Source organism: Rhineura floridana, chromosome 7 (genome assembly GCF_030035675.1).
Source record: "Rhineura floridana isolate rRhiFlo1 chromosome 7, rRhiFlo1.hap2, whole genome shotgun sequence".
NCBI lineage: Eukaryota > Metazoa > Chordata > Lepidosauria > Squamata > Rhineuridae > Rhineura > Rhineura floridana.
The window spans coordinates 134,287,330-134,302,476 of NC_084486.1; the positions used below are offsets into that span (position 1 = coordinate 134,287,330).

Here is a 15,147-nt window from a genome sequence, read left to right on the forward strand (position 1 = left end):
CCTCTTGCCTCAGACAGTAAAATATAATGGACTGGCCCTGACTGCATGTGTCCCCTTCACATAATTTAACAATCCTCAGATTTGAGGCAGGGGTGTGCATTTCCAATGGCAACCAGTAACATAACTCAGATTGCTTGGGTTGCCACGTTCAAAGCCAGAGACATGTACATTTCCCAACGCAGCAGGACATGTGCTCTCCTGCCCATGCCCTCATAGGAACATGGGAAGCTGCCTTATACTGAGTCAGGCAACCGGAACATCCAGCTCAGTATTTGGCTAATACTGGGCTTCAGGCAGGGACATTCTCAACTCTACCTGGAGATGTCAGGGATTGAACCTGGGGCCTTCTGCATGCAAGGCAAATGCTCTACTGCTGAACCACAGACTGTCCACAGCTCTGTTGATCACCTTCCTCTTTCTTGTGCATGCCAAGGGAGATTTAAAACCTGGAAGGGAAAGAGAAGAAGGTATGACTGTCTTATCTTCTGTCACATCAGGACATTTAAAACCTGGCAATTCTAATGTTTGCAGAATGCAAACTGTATTATTTACTAGTACACAAGTATGCATGTGGGTAAACAAACATGCATAACATGAGCCTGCAAAGGTTGCACAGTCGTCCTTTCGAATTCTCCTAATTTTGCAGTTCTCCAGCCACGTAATATGTGCATTAAAATGCATATATTAACAAAAACTGGAGCAGGTTCAGAGGAAGGTAACAAGGATGATCAGGGGACTAGAAACAAAGCCCTGTGAGGAGACACTGAAAGAACTGGGTATGTTTAGCCTTGAGGAAAGAAGACTGAGGGGAGATATGATAGAACTCTTCAAGTACTTGAAAGGTTGTCACACAGATGATCTCAGAGTGCTGGACATGGGATACTGGGCTCAAGTTACAAGAAGCCAGATTTCAGCTGAACATCAGGAAAAAACATCCTAATTGTTAGAGTGGTACAACAATGGAATCAATTACTTAGGGAAGTGGTGGTCTCTCCAACACTGGAGGCATTCAAGAGGCAGTTGGACAGCCTTGGGTATGCTTTAACTTGGATGCCTACATTGGGGAGCAGGTTGGACTTGATGGCCTTATAGGCCCCTTCTAACTCTACTATTCTTTGATTCTATGAAAATAACATGCAAAAATGCATTAGGGAAAATCGCTTTGAAATTTGCATACAAAAATGTGCATATTAGGAGAAATCCGCATTAAAATGCTGATGAATTTTTATGAAGAATTGCAAACTGACGTGGAAATGTGGAAAATGAGAAACAGGGAGAAACAGAGATGTACAGATTCACTCATCCCTAGTCAGGAATCATGGGAGGTGTAGTCCAGCAGCATCTGGAGGGCCAGCTATTCCCCATCCCTGATATATTGCATGTAGCCTCACAATTCTTTTTGGGGACTCTTTTCTCTTTTACATATTGCAGTTGCTGAGGTTGCAGTTTAAAGCGGAACACCAGTACAGGGGAGAAAAGCATCTTGACCCTTTTCTTATTCTTATCACACTATTTTTCTACTGGAAGTCCCCTCACAGCTGTATTTTTACCCCTGTTGAGGAAAAGCATACAGGCGAGCGGTGAACAAAGATGTCCAAATCTTGCTATCAACTCACTGACTAGATATTATTATCATTGGTGGCTGGTCGATTAGGGCACATTGGGCACTGCCCCACCAACCTCAGTCAGCCCCCACCTCCCTGCCTTCTTACTTATATCTAGTTCAAGGGATGGCACTTCCTGTCAGCTTCTTCCTTGTTGGAGTCAGTGCTGCTACTGCAGAACTCAGCAGGCTGGAGTATGGGGACAAAACTAGCAATTACTTGGCTTGGCCTGTCATTGGCTCTGCTTCCACCTACTGTTGGGCTCTCTGCTTTCCGCCCCACCAGTCCCATTGGGCACCAACTGCCACTCCACGGATGGTAATGATGCTTATTTATTAGTTGCTTGTTACCTTAAAGATCTCCAAGTGATTTACATGTAAAAACATAAACACATTATCCCGTAGGGAGAAGAAAAAAGAAAATTTCATGTGAAACATTAACATTTTCATGCAACATTTTAAAAAACACACACACCCATAAAAGCCATAGGAAGACTTGGCAGCACTCTAACAATGAAACAGAATCAATTCAGTCCATCAAAAGCCTGGGGGAAAAGATAAGTATTTACCTGGTGCCGAAAAGACGTCAGCAAAGGTGCCAGGCATACTGGGACAGCATTCCACAGACAGGGAGCCACAACTGAAAAGGCCCTCTCCCATGCCATCACCCTCCAAGCCTCCCTCAGATGAGGGATCCAGAGAAGCCAGCATTCAGGCAAGCTGTTCTTTCTCTCTCAGGATGCTTCCACATGGGTTTCTATAGCAGGGTGGGTGCTCTTCAGGCATGCCAGTTATGTCAGCATCCACATGACATCACTAGCATAAAACTGCCAGACCCGCCCCACTTAATCCAGATTTACCTTTTCCTGGGGAAATCCAGTAAGTAAAAAGAAAAACCTGTTGCCAATGACCCATGTGTGCTATTCAAAATGGTGTTTGCAAATTAAGTTCCTGTCCGGATACAAATTAAGCCCCTGTCTGGATGCAACCTCAATCACAGCTCTTCGTTACTGTGTTTTTCCCATCACAGGTTAGGGATGGAGGAGAAATTCAATTTTGTTTGCATTTTAATGAGGAACTACCTAAGTCACACTTCTCGAACCAATACATGAAGTGAAACACAGCTATCCTTCAAAATTCACCCTTCTCCGATTTCTGTGATGTAGTTTTTCAACCACACAATGCATATATTAAGAGAAAGAGCTACATAAAATGCACATATTAGTGAAAATAACATACAAAACTGCATTATACGAGGGAACGTTGCTTGCAAAAATGTGTAGATTAGTCAATGCTGCATACAAAAATGTGTATATTAGGAGAAATCTGCACTAAAATGCTGACAAATGTTCATGAGGAATTTAAAAACAATCAACCTGCAAATTGCTATGAAGCTGTGAAGTGAGTTTAAGACACTGAAAGAAACTGAAATTCATGGATTTGTCCATCCCTACCTAGCCAAAAGCAGCTGGAGAAATGGCAAGCTCAAGAGAATGGCATGGGCATGTGTGTGGGGGAAGTTAAACCCTTCTTCATGGTTGCTGCTGCTGCTCTGATTAAAATCAGAGCCCCATTACACAGTTTCACACAAAGCTCCCCCCGCATCACACATTCAGTGTAGAAGGTGGGAGAAAAACTGCACTGTAAGCCATGCTTCCAACGCAAACACAGTTCTGGGCTCCAGGAGCCACACATTCAGCTTTAACAAGAAAGAAGCCCCTATTCATGTACTGCTTTACGCATGTAAGGGCCCTCCTCCCCATCATGAACCCCTGGCCAGTCTATAGGTCCCCTTTCTCACACATGCAAGGCCGGCCCTTCCATTAGGCAAAGTGCCTCAGGAGGTGGGCATGGGAGTGGGGGATGGCTGCCTTCGCTGGCTGGCCCTGCTTCCTCCCACCAGCCCAGGGCTGAGGTCCTCCATTTCCTCCCTTGCTCTAGGAAGGCCCAAGGTGACCCTCACAGCTAGGCCTTTTGGGAGGAATGGCCATGAAAATGTCTGTGTTACTATCACAGTTTGCTGCATAGGCTAATGATGCTTAAAGGGGGGAGGGAGTTTAACATTACAGTACCTATAGTACCCCCCCCATTTTATATGTCAATAGCAAGCCATGGTAGAGGAGCAGACACTTTCATGGGCACTCTGCTCAGTCAGTATTCCTTGCTCCAAGGACCCCTTCGGCTCTTCCTGTGTGCCAAGTTGCAATGAGTGAACCACTCTATAAAGTTTATTATCTCTGTGGCCTGCACTTCTCAGCCAAATGTCAATCATATCTGTGACTTCACTCATTGGCTAAATGTTCTATGATAGTGGGACAGAATAGTGCCTGCACATTCTGCCTTGTAAGGGCTAGAGACTTGCTTTAAAAAAGAGAAGAGGATCTGGGCCAGCTAATGATGCGAAAGGGCACTGACTGACCTGGCTAGAAACCGGGTAGAACCTAATCAACTGGGCAATACAGCAACACCACTTGAAGTACCTCACACTTGCCTGACATGGCCAACAGAGAGGAGTCTGGGGCTGAACAAAAATCAGAGGGATGCCCGATTAATAAGGTTAACAGACCTAAAGTAGCAATCTTTAAACACAATTAATGGAAGTAAATCCTGTTGAACCCCTTAGTCCCATCATCCTACTGTAGTTAAACCCAAGTATGCTTAATTAAAATAAATGCACACTTGTTCTTTCCCTGTTTACCACTTTAATCCTTTCCCTTCCCCTTCCTCTGTTGTCTCCTCTGTGTTTTCATTTTAGACTGCAAGTTCCTCTTGTCACTTTGTAAAGCTTTGTCCTCACTGATGGTGCTACAAATAAGCAAGCAACATCAAAGTGGTGTTTCCGAGTAAACAGGTATTATATAGGATCAGATACATTTTCTCCAGGTTATCCCAGAACATAGACAAAAATGCGCTGTCCACAAATGCATTATTTTGGAAGTCTCTTTGATTTTGGTGCAATGAAGGCCCCGTCTGCACTATACATTAAAAACAATGTTACACCACTTTAAACAATCCTGGCTCCTCTCAAGGAATCCTGGGAACTGTAGTCTATTAAGTGTGCAGAGAGTTGTTCGGAACCTCCTATTCCCCTCACAGAGCTACAATTCCCAGTTCCCTAGGATGAGAGATTGATTGTTAAACCACTCTGGGAATTGCAGCCATTACTATGATACTGCTTTAAATGTATAGTGCAAATGGAACTAAACTTCCAAATAAGTATGCTGGAGATCACAAGCCCAGTCTAGACAAAAAGCCACAGCGAGACATCTAAGGACCATTTATAAAGCAGAGAAAATAAACAAAGACTCCTGGGAGATTTATTTATGTTCCCCTGAATATTTTGTTTCCTGTCTCATAAACTGCCTTTGGGCAGCAAAGTGAAAAGGGTTTTTTTTGTTCCTTCTTGGCATTCCTTTAATAAAAAAAGAACCAACATGCACCAAAGCTAGGGAACATACGCAACATGTACACAGACAGGTCAAAACTCATTTCATAAATCTGTAGTTAGCAATGCAGCTGTTTACACGACAAATGGATCCCTAGTCCAATTCATCCCCAATGCTGTGTACACACCATACATTTAAAGCACATGACTTCCCTGAAGAATCCTAGGAGCTGTAGTTTGTTAAGGGTGCTGGGAATTATAGCTCTCTGAGGGGTAAACTACAGGACTCTTTGGGAGAAGCAACATGGGCCTCAGGTTTCTTTCTCTCTTCAGCATCCAGCTTGATCCAAACATGCTCTTCTACTACTAAAGGCATAACACAAATGCATTGCTTCTTAAGGGGAAAAATATAAACCTAAGAAGGAAAGTGCATCTGGACTCTTTTCTGGGAATTGTAGACCTGACTGTTAAAAGTGGTATGATAAAATCACTAGGCTGCCACCTAGTGGTGGCATCCTTGCTCTATGCAATAGAACACAACGCAAATCTACTACCACTACACGTTAAAAATATACAGAACAGAAAATCAGGGAGGACATTGCCTTATGATACTGAAAGGGAAGAGCAGATCAGGCCAGAGACAACGTTTTTATTTTCCTGTGGCAACTGGCTTGTTAGGCTCGGAGATGGAATCCCACGTTCAAATTTCTGCTGAGTTATGAAGCTCACTAGAGGAAGGCAATGGTAAACCACCTCTGAATACTGCTTACCATGAAAACCCTATTCATAGGGTCGCCATAAGCTGGGATTGACTTGAAGGCAATCCATGTCTATGGCACGAAGCTCACTAGATGGCCTTGGGAAGATCCCAACTTTCTGGCTAATTTTTTCACATGGTTGTTGTGAGGATTGTAATACTGGCTTGATCTCCTCAAAGGAAGCTTCAGATGCAAATGCAAACTAAGTTTGTGGCCTCACAGAAAAAATAATGGGACACGCAGTGAGATGGGTGTATTGTGACCAAAGCTTTAACGGGTGGACTGCTTGACTGGATAGATGGGAACCAAGAAAGAATAAGCTGATGCACTAACTTAACACCTGCAGACTGGTGAGACCTTCAGACTACAAAAGCATGTCCTTATAGCTCAGTTCCTCATAGTGAATGCCATACACAGGTTGCGTACACACCACCCATTTAAAGCACACACAAAGTATCTTGGGAATTGTAGTTTGCCCCTCACAGAGCTATAGGTCCCAATACCCTTAACAAACTACTGTTTCCAGGATTCTTCGGGGCAAGTCATGTTACCTAGAGAGGTAGTGGGCTCTCCGACACTGGAGACATTCAAGAGGCAGCTGGACAGCCATCTGTCGGGAATGCTTTGATTTGGATTCCTGCATTGAGCAGGGGGTTGGACTTGATGGCCTTATAAGCCCCTTCCAACTCTACTATTCTATGATTCTATGTGGTTTAAATGTATTTTAAGTTTATGGCATGTTACATAGGGAAAATCTAAATGTTTGTTTGACAATCAAAGCAAGAATACTAAGGACTGTTTCATCACACTTTGCACATAAACAAGTGTGGGCTTGCCACTGCGAACTCAACAAGGAGCCAGTCCTGGTTACTCTAATCGGTGTCCCTGTATAATGTATCTGTTTTCAAACACCTATTTGACACATCCAAACTGTTCATGCAAAAATAATTAAAACAAATAAGCATAATCTTATGCTCAAAGAAAAGATGTGCATCTAAAAAATTAGGTGGAGTGAGACAATTGCCTCAGGAGGCAGATATGGGGCAGCTGCACTCCCCCCAGCTATTTGTTCTAAGCCCCCCATGTATTCTCCTTCACTGGGAATGAGAGCTATGCATGCCACGGACCTGTCATACACCCCGTAAACTAGCTGGCTGCCCTCAGGGGCACTGGAGGATGCTATCCCATTGCCAGTGTTCAAGTACAATTCAACTGCCAGTCAAGTCGGCTCCTGTACATGATATGGGAAGGGGGCATCTTGTCCTGAGGCAGCAAAATGTCTTGAGCCAGCCTCCTGCTTGCACACATAAAATCCCCAGAGAGAGAGAGAGAGAGAGAGAGAGAGAGAGAGAGACCACAATCACAAGGTGCCTTCAGTTCACAGTTTATTTGCTCAGCTTGTCCATTCCAAAACTGCTGTTTCTTATATCTCTCTCACACACACCTCTCTTAATCAGCCCCCATCCCTAGCTGGGAAGGGGGAAGGAGTCTGCCACCTCCCCCCAGCTCTGATGAGTTTCCTCTTCCAAACATTCCAGAGAAATCTGTGTTATCAAGAAACCATCTTCACTCTACCCATCCATCCCCAACAGCTTAGTGGAAGAGCATCTGCCTTGCATGCAGAAGGTCCCAGGTTCAATCCCTGACGTCTCCAAGTAGGCTGGAAATGACTAAATGACTCCTGCCTGAAACATTAGAGCACCTCTGCTGATGGTCATAGTTGACAAGACAGAGTTAGATGAACCAATGGCTATTTGGTATAAGGCAGCTTCCTATGTTCCTAAACATTAGTTCCCAGTGAACATGCTGGGCCATTAAGTAGTAATCTTCCTAAGAAAGAAAGGATGCCCAGTTTGCTACAGAACCATGTTGTGCAAGACAAGGCAGAGAACATTTGGGGCACCATTTGAGGAATATTGTTGGGGGGGGAATTCACAAAGGGGCAAAAGGGAATATTTATATTTTATCAGTCCTTGGCATTGCCTGCCACCTAGTGGACATGTTTCCCTCTTTTCTAGCACCAAGAGTCTTTGTGACACTTTGCTGCAAGTCTTAAAGGTGCAGCAAAATCAAGCATCAACATCACTTAAGAACTGCATTATTTCATGTTGCAGATGGGGGGTGGGAAGATACATTTGGATATTTTCTTACAATAGAGAAAAATAGTGTATGCATAGAAAAATAGTATGTCAAGGAAAAGAAGGCTAGGTGAAACTATTCTGCAACATGCAAGTTTTTTTTATGTGCATGGAGGTTTGTTTATCCTCCTCTCCTAGGGTGGGCTTCTGTGCATCACTAAAAACAAAGGGGGGGGGAAACAAAAATTATACAGCTTTGCACAAAATTTCAATATGCTAATATATATATATATATATATATATATATGCAAATTTAGGAATTACTATAATTGTATAATTAGAAATATAATGCATCTCACCATAGTGAGAAAGATTGTGACCAAGTGACTTGTGTGTCTGCTCAGTCTATTGTCCAGGCACCAACTGGTGATGGGAACCTTTCAGGCCCCTGGTTTCCTTTCTTAGGGTTCTTGATCTGGGTTCTTGATCTTTAGCCTGGACAGCCCTTCAAACAGAGGTAGAGCACATAGCCGTCCTGCACTAAAACATGCATCTCCACCACCACCTGCAACCTGATAACCCAGGTAGGAGAAGGAACATTATGCCAAGGCTGGGCCGTAGGAAAGAGTCTGAGATGAGCCAAGGATCAAGACCCATGGGACAAACTAGTAGCCAGGGCCAAAGAGCAAATCAGAACCATGGGGCAAACCACAAAACAGAGTTAGGAACTGCAACAGGAAGTCCACTTATTCTTCTTCCTGTTCAGGAAGAACCAATGGCCAGCCAGGATGGGTGGGCCAAAAAGGAAGTGAGAACCAAAGAATAAGGCAGAAGTCAGGACTGAAGAGCAAAATCAGGACTAAAGAACAAATCCACTGGCAAAGTCAAGGACCAAACCAGGAGGAAGACCCAAAGGGTAAGGCGCCATCTGCTCTATACATTTAAGGCTGTGCCATACCACTTTAAATAGTCATGGTTCCCCTACCAACAATCCTGGGAACTGTAGTTTTGTTGAGGGTGCTGAAAGCTGTTAGGAAACCCTTATTCCCCTCACAGAGCTACAATTCCCACCACAGTTTAACAATCAGTCCCTCTTCCCAGGGAACTTTGGGAAGTGTAGCTCCTGTGAGGGGAATCAGGCTCTCCTAACAACTCTCTGCTAACAAACGACAGTTTCCAGGATTCTTTGGGGGAAGCCATGACTGTTTAAAATGGCATCATGCTGTTTTAAATGTATAGTGCAGATGGGACCCAAGTCAGAACCAGAGGACACATCAAAAGCAAAAAATAGCCAGGAATACAGGACCACTCCAGAGCTCAGCAAGACTCAAATGGAACAGGAAGCCCTCTTATTCCTCTTCCTGTCAGGAGGATCCAATGGCCAGCATGGATGGGCAGAGTCTGTCCAGAGCCTGAGGATACTTCACTGAGAAATTTTCACCCGTTGTTTGAAAGTTTATTATATAGATGATCTGGGCACAGAGTCTGACATATGGGATGCTGCCTTATTCATTCATTCATTCATTCATTCATTCATTCATTCATTCATTCATTCATCCAATAATATCCCGTCCTTCCTTCCAGAAGGAGCTCAGGTCAGACTATATATCTATTCATCCCAGTAAATGCCTAGACTGACTGATGGTGGCTCTCAGACAAAAGTCTTTCCTGTCATCAGCTACCTGATCCTTTCAACCAAAAATGCCAAGGGTTGAATCTGGGACCTTTGGGATATTATTTATTTATTTTAGACAGTTTTATACTGCTTAACTACAATAGCCTTCAAGCAGCATACAAGGAATACAATGAGCTGAAAATAAAAATTGGTTAAAACTAGAAAACCGAGTTCAATTAAAATATGTCAAAGGAGAAGGAGAAAGTGCCAGGAAGTTCAACAGGGTATGTGGGTAGGTAGGACTTGTCCTTTTTAATATGTTGCTGGATGAGCATGATATGTATTTTGTATTGTTCATTATTTTAAATTGCTTTTATGCATTGTGTTTTACCTTGTCAAGTTGCTTTGAGCCTTGCTATTGTATAAAGTGGCATCATCATCATAGTTCTGAATGCGCAGTGTATAGTCTATCACTGAGTCACAGTGTTTATTTATTATTTATTAATGCATTTATATCCCATCTTTCCTCCAAGGAGCTCAAGGTGATGCACATGGTTCTCCTCCTTCTCCATTTTATTCTCACAACAACCCTGTAAGTTAGGCTGCAAGATTGTGGCTGGCCCTAGGTCACCCAGCAAATTTCATGGCTGAGTGGGGTTTGAACCCAGGTCCTAGTCTGACACTCTAACCAATAAACCACACTGGCTCTCATAAGCATTGGCCCTTGATTCAGCTTGATTCAGGTCTGTTGGGATCAGAGTATGCTGCTAAAAGTAAAGGTCAAACAGAAAGTTCCACCCATGTTAGCAGATCACACAGTCCTGTCACACAATGTAGGTGTGGTGTTGTAGGTGAGGCTGAATCAAAGTATGATAAAGAATATGCAAGAGAGGAACACTTGGAAATAGAAGCCGCTGCACATGGTGCTGCTGAAAACAGCCTTCCCATGTTAAGTGCCCCCTGCCTTGGGCATAATGGCCTGGTCTGGACAACAGACTAAACCAAACCTTGGCTTAGTGAGACTACACAAGCGTGCAGCCCCTTTGCTCTTCCCCAGAACTTTCTGATACTGGACTGGGCTGAGCTAAGCCAAGGTTTGGCTCAATGTGTTTAACTGATTTTTTAAAATGCAATTTCATTAAGGAGAAAAATAAAAGGAGGGGGGGACACAAGTAAAAACCAATCCCCATCAGCTCACATTAACAGAACATTTAAACATCTATACATCCATTTTAGTTTACACATACAGATGAATTCATGCTGTCCAAATATGAATCCAAACAAAGTTGGTGTTTTTATAAAACATACACTCAAATGTTGCAAGGATGTCATCAAACCAGTCATATCTGCTGCTGGGCTGGGCTGAGCTAACCCAAGGTTTGGCTTAGTCTTTGTGTGTTCATCTTAGTTACAACTCATGGTTATGTATTTGTTTGTTTAAATGTTTATAAACCACACTTTAATAAAAACTAGAGCAAGTTGATATCCATAAGAACACAATATCACAATAAGATCAATAAAAGCATCAATAAATGCAAATGAAATGTACATCCCAAGGGCTTGTGTGAATAAAGCAATTTTCAGGAGACATCTAAAAGGATGAAAAATGATTCCTGCCAAGCTTCTACTGGCAGGGAGTTCCATCTGGCACAGCCTGCCACACTAAAGACTCAGTCCTTATTGGGCAGAGAACTTAACAACGATGCCCAGTTTGGATGGTATACTATGCCTCCAGCCTGCGGGCCTAATTAAGAATATGAGAACATAAGAAGAGCCTGCTGGATCAGGCCAGCGGCCCATCTAGTCCAACATCATGTTCACACAGTGGCCAAGTAGATGGCCACATCACAAGTCGCCCTTTGACCCACAAGGCCATTCCCCACAAACCACGCCCACCTGCTCCAGACCTGACATCATAGGGCATCAGGTGTGGGGCAAGTACCAGCAGGGCTGCACAGGAACAATCGGGAGCTTAAAGTGAGCTCCCTGATTATTTCTTTGCAAGCAGAGTTCATTTGACAAGGAGCCTTGCTGGGATCAGCTGCACAGAGGAGTTCCAAGTTGGCTTAGCTCGGCACGGCACAGCAGCAGAAAGGGCCAGGGAGAAGCAAAAGCTCCTGTAAGCTCCTCTCCAGAAGCTCACATGCTTGTCTGTTCTTGCTAAGGTTTGGCCTAGCATGTCATGACAGCCAGGCCCATGCGTAGAAGAACTTACTGCACAGAGGTTCCACCATCACATTGAAAGCCTCTGCCTCCTTTAACGGCCACCAATACACAGATTAAGGGTAGGGTTACCAGACCTTTGTTTTTCAGCCAAAGACTCTGGTTTTTGGGGGTCCCCTTTAGGTCTCTAGGTGGGTGACTCACTTTAATCTCCAGACTTTCAGCTTTCATTTTTTAAAAAAAATAAGTTTCTAGGTGGTCTGGTTCCAGAGATATACACCAAAACGTCAGCTGCCCCTCCACAACTTTTAGTTGCTCTAAATTCTGCTCTAATCCCTGCCCTTTCAGCTTGTTAGCCAATAAGAAGTCAGGATTGTGATTGACAAGGAATTATAAAGCCAAAATACAATAGAGTCAAATTGAATTGTCTGCCTTCAAGTAGATTCTGACTCATGGCAACCCTATGAACAGGGTTTTCATGGTAAGCGGTATTCAGAGGGGGTTTACCATTGCCTCCCTCTGAGGCTGAGAGGCAGTGACTGGCCCAAGGCTCAGAAAACGTGCTTTTTCCTGCTTTTCTGAACATCTCACAGATTGAATAAGTAAGCTTTCAGTCATTTTCTCTCTTGTGTGTAGGAGTCAGACAGGTTTCAATTTTGAAGAGGGCAGTGTTTTGCTAACTTCCCAATATGTAGCTTTAAACCAGTACTTGCTTTTCCAGAGTAAACATACCCAGAGTAAACCCCATTGAATTCAGTAGGACTTCCTTTTGAGTAGGCATGGTTAGGATTGTGCTGTAAACTGATGGAACTTTTGAGTGAACATAGGAATGAATTGTGTTTATTTATTTATTTATTTATTTATTTGGTTACATTTATATACCGCCCTTAGCAAATAGCTCTCAGGGCGGTAAACAGCATAGGGTAAATTACATACATGGCAATAATAAAATCACAAAAACATATATGACATAAAAACAAATACAGTTAAACAGAAAATAAAAATAAAGACAGTATACAAGATTAAAAAGCTAAAAAGATTAGAGTGATTAAAATGCCTGGGAGCATAAAAAGGTCTTTACCTGGCGCCGAAAAGATAATAGTGTAGACGCCAGGCGTACCTCTTCGGGGAGGCTATTCCACAACTCGGGGGCCACCACGGAAAAGGCCCTAGATCTAGTAACCACCCTCTGGGCTTCACAATGAGTTGGTACCCGGAGGAGGGCCTTCGATGATGAACGAAGCGAACGGGTAGGTTCATAGTGGGAGAGGCGTTCCACCAGGTATTGCAGTCCCATGCCATGTAAGGCTTTATAGGTCATAACCAACACCTTGAATCTCGCCTGGAAGCAAATAGGTAGCCAGTGCAGGCGAGCCAGAACAGGAGTTATATGCGAAGACCGACTGGTCCTCGTCAATAATCTAGCTGCCGCATTCTGCACTAGCTGAAGCTTCCGAACTGTCTTCAAGGGTAGCCCAATGTAGAGTGCATTACAGTAATCCAATCTCGAAGTTACCAGAGCATGGACAACTGAGGCGAGGTCATCGCCGTCCAGATAGGGGCGTAGTTGGGCTACCAAACGGAGATGGTAAAACGCATTCCGTGCCACCGAGGCCACTTGAGCCTCAAGAGACAAGGAAGGGTCAAAAAGAACCCCCAGACTACGGACCTGTTCTTTCAGGGGGAGTGTAACCCCATCCATAACAGGATGCACATCCACCATCTGAGCGGGAAAGGCGTTCACCAACAGTGTCTCAGTCTTGTCTGGATTGAGTCTCAGTTTATTAGCTCTCATCCAGTCCATTATCGCGGTCAGGCAACGGTTCAGCACATCAACAGACTCACCTGAAGAAGATGAAAAGGAGAAATAGAGTTGCGTGTCATCAGCATACTGATGACAACGCACTCCAAAACTCCTGATGACCACACCCAGAGGCTGCATGTAAATGTTAAAAAGCATGGGGGACAAAACCGACCCCTGAGGGACTCCACAATGGAGAGTCCAGGGTGTCGAGTAATGTTCCCCAAGCACTACCTTCTGGCGACGATCCGCGAAGTAGGAGCGAAACCACTGCCAAGCAGTACCCCCAACTCCCAACTCCGCGAGTCTCCCCAGAAGGATACCATGGTCGATGGTATCAAACGCCGCTGAGAGATCAAGGAGAATCAACAAAGTCACACTCCCCCTGTCCCTCTCCCGACAAAGGTCATCATACAGGGCGACCAAGGCTGTTTCAGTGCCAAAACCGGGCCTAAAACCGGATTGAAACGGATCCAGATAATCGGTTTCATCCAAGAGCACCTGGAGTTGGCTAGCAACCACCCGCTCCAAAACCTTGCCCAAAAAGGGGACATTCGCCACCGGTCTGTAGTTGTTCAAATTATCCGGGTCCAGGGAAGGTTTCTTTAATAGAGGTCTCACTATTGCCTCCTTGAGGCTACTTGGGACTACTCCCTCTCTCAAGGAGGCATTAACCACTTTCCTGGCCCAGCCGGTGGTTCCAGCCCTGCTAGCTTTCACTAGCCAAGATGGGCAAGGGTCCAGAACAGACGTGGTTGCCCGGACCATTCCAAGCACCTTGTCCACTTCCTCGAGCTGCACCAACTGAAACTCATCCAATAATAAAGAACAAGGCCGTGCTCCGGACAATTCACTGGATTCATCTGTCACAACATCAGAGTCTAAGTCCCTACGAATGCAAGCAATCTTGCTTTGAAAGTGCCCAGCAATTTCGTTGCAGTGGGCTTCAGATGTTTCCATAGTATCGGGCGGGCCAGAATGTAAAAGCCCCCGCACAACTTTAAAAAGCTCCGCTGGGCGGCATAAAGATGACCTAATAGAGGCAGCGAAGTAAAGTTTTTTCGCTGTCCTTACCGCTTTCATATACAACTTATTGGTGGCACTTACCAAAGCATGGTTACAATCGTTGGGAGTTCGCCTCCATCTGCACTCCAGCCTCCTCCTCTCTTACTTCATCACTCTCAGCTCCGGGGTATACCACGGAGCTGTATGAGCTCTACATCAGAGGGGGCGCGCAGGAGCGATCGTGTCAACAGCCCGAGTCATCTCCATATTCCACAGTGCGACCAGGGCCTCGACAGGAGCACCAGTCTTATCAGCCGGAAAATCTCCCAGAGCCCTCTGAAAACCAAGAGGATCCATCAGACTGCGGGAGCGGACCAACCTAATAGGTCCTCCACCTTTGCAGAGGGGAAGAGCTACTGTAAGCCTAAATCTCAACAAGCGGTGATCTGTCCATGACAATGGGGTAGATGAAAAACATCCCACCTCCAGATCACCATCTCCGTGACCAGTGGCGAAGATCAAATCAAGAGTATGTCCCGATACATGCGTTGGGCCAGTAGAAAATTGAGACAGCCCCATTGTTGTCATGGAGGCAATGAGGTCCTGAGCTGCACCAGATAAGACAGCCTCGGCATGGACATTGAAATCCCCCAGTACCAAAAGTCTAGGGGATCTCAATAGTACCTCCGAGATTATCTCCGTCAGCTCAGCTAAGGAAGCTGTTGGGCAGCAAGGTGGA

At 44.6% G+C, this 15,147-nt stretch overlaps 1 protein-coding gene across 2 annotated transcripts in view; it reads right to left on the minus strand.

The window, feature by feature from the left end:
- PLD1 (phospholipase D1) overlaps window positions 1–15,147 on the minus strand; it is a 201,921-nt gene that overhangs the window by 170,506 nt on the left and 16,268 nt on the right. Inside the window, exon 2 of one of the 2 annotated variants that reach the window (XM_061637319.1) lies at window positions 316–446. The exons of the other annotated variant lie outside the window; for it this stretch is intronic. The gene's annotated coding sequence lies outside the window, so the exon portion shown is untranslated. The remainder of the gene's footprint in view (window positions 1–315; window positions 447–15,147) is intronic. 2 annotated transcript variants of the gene reach the window in all.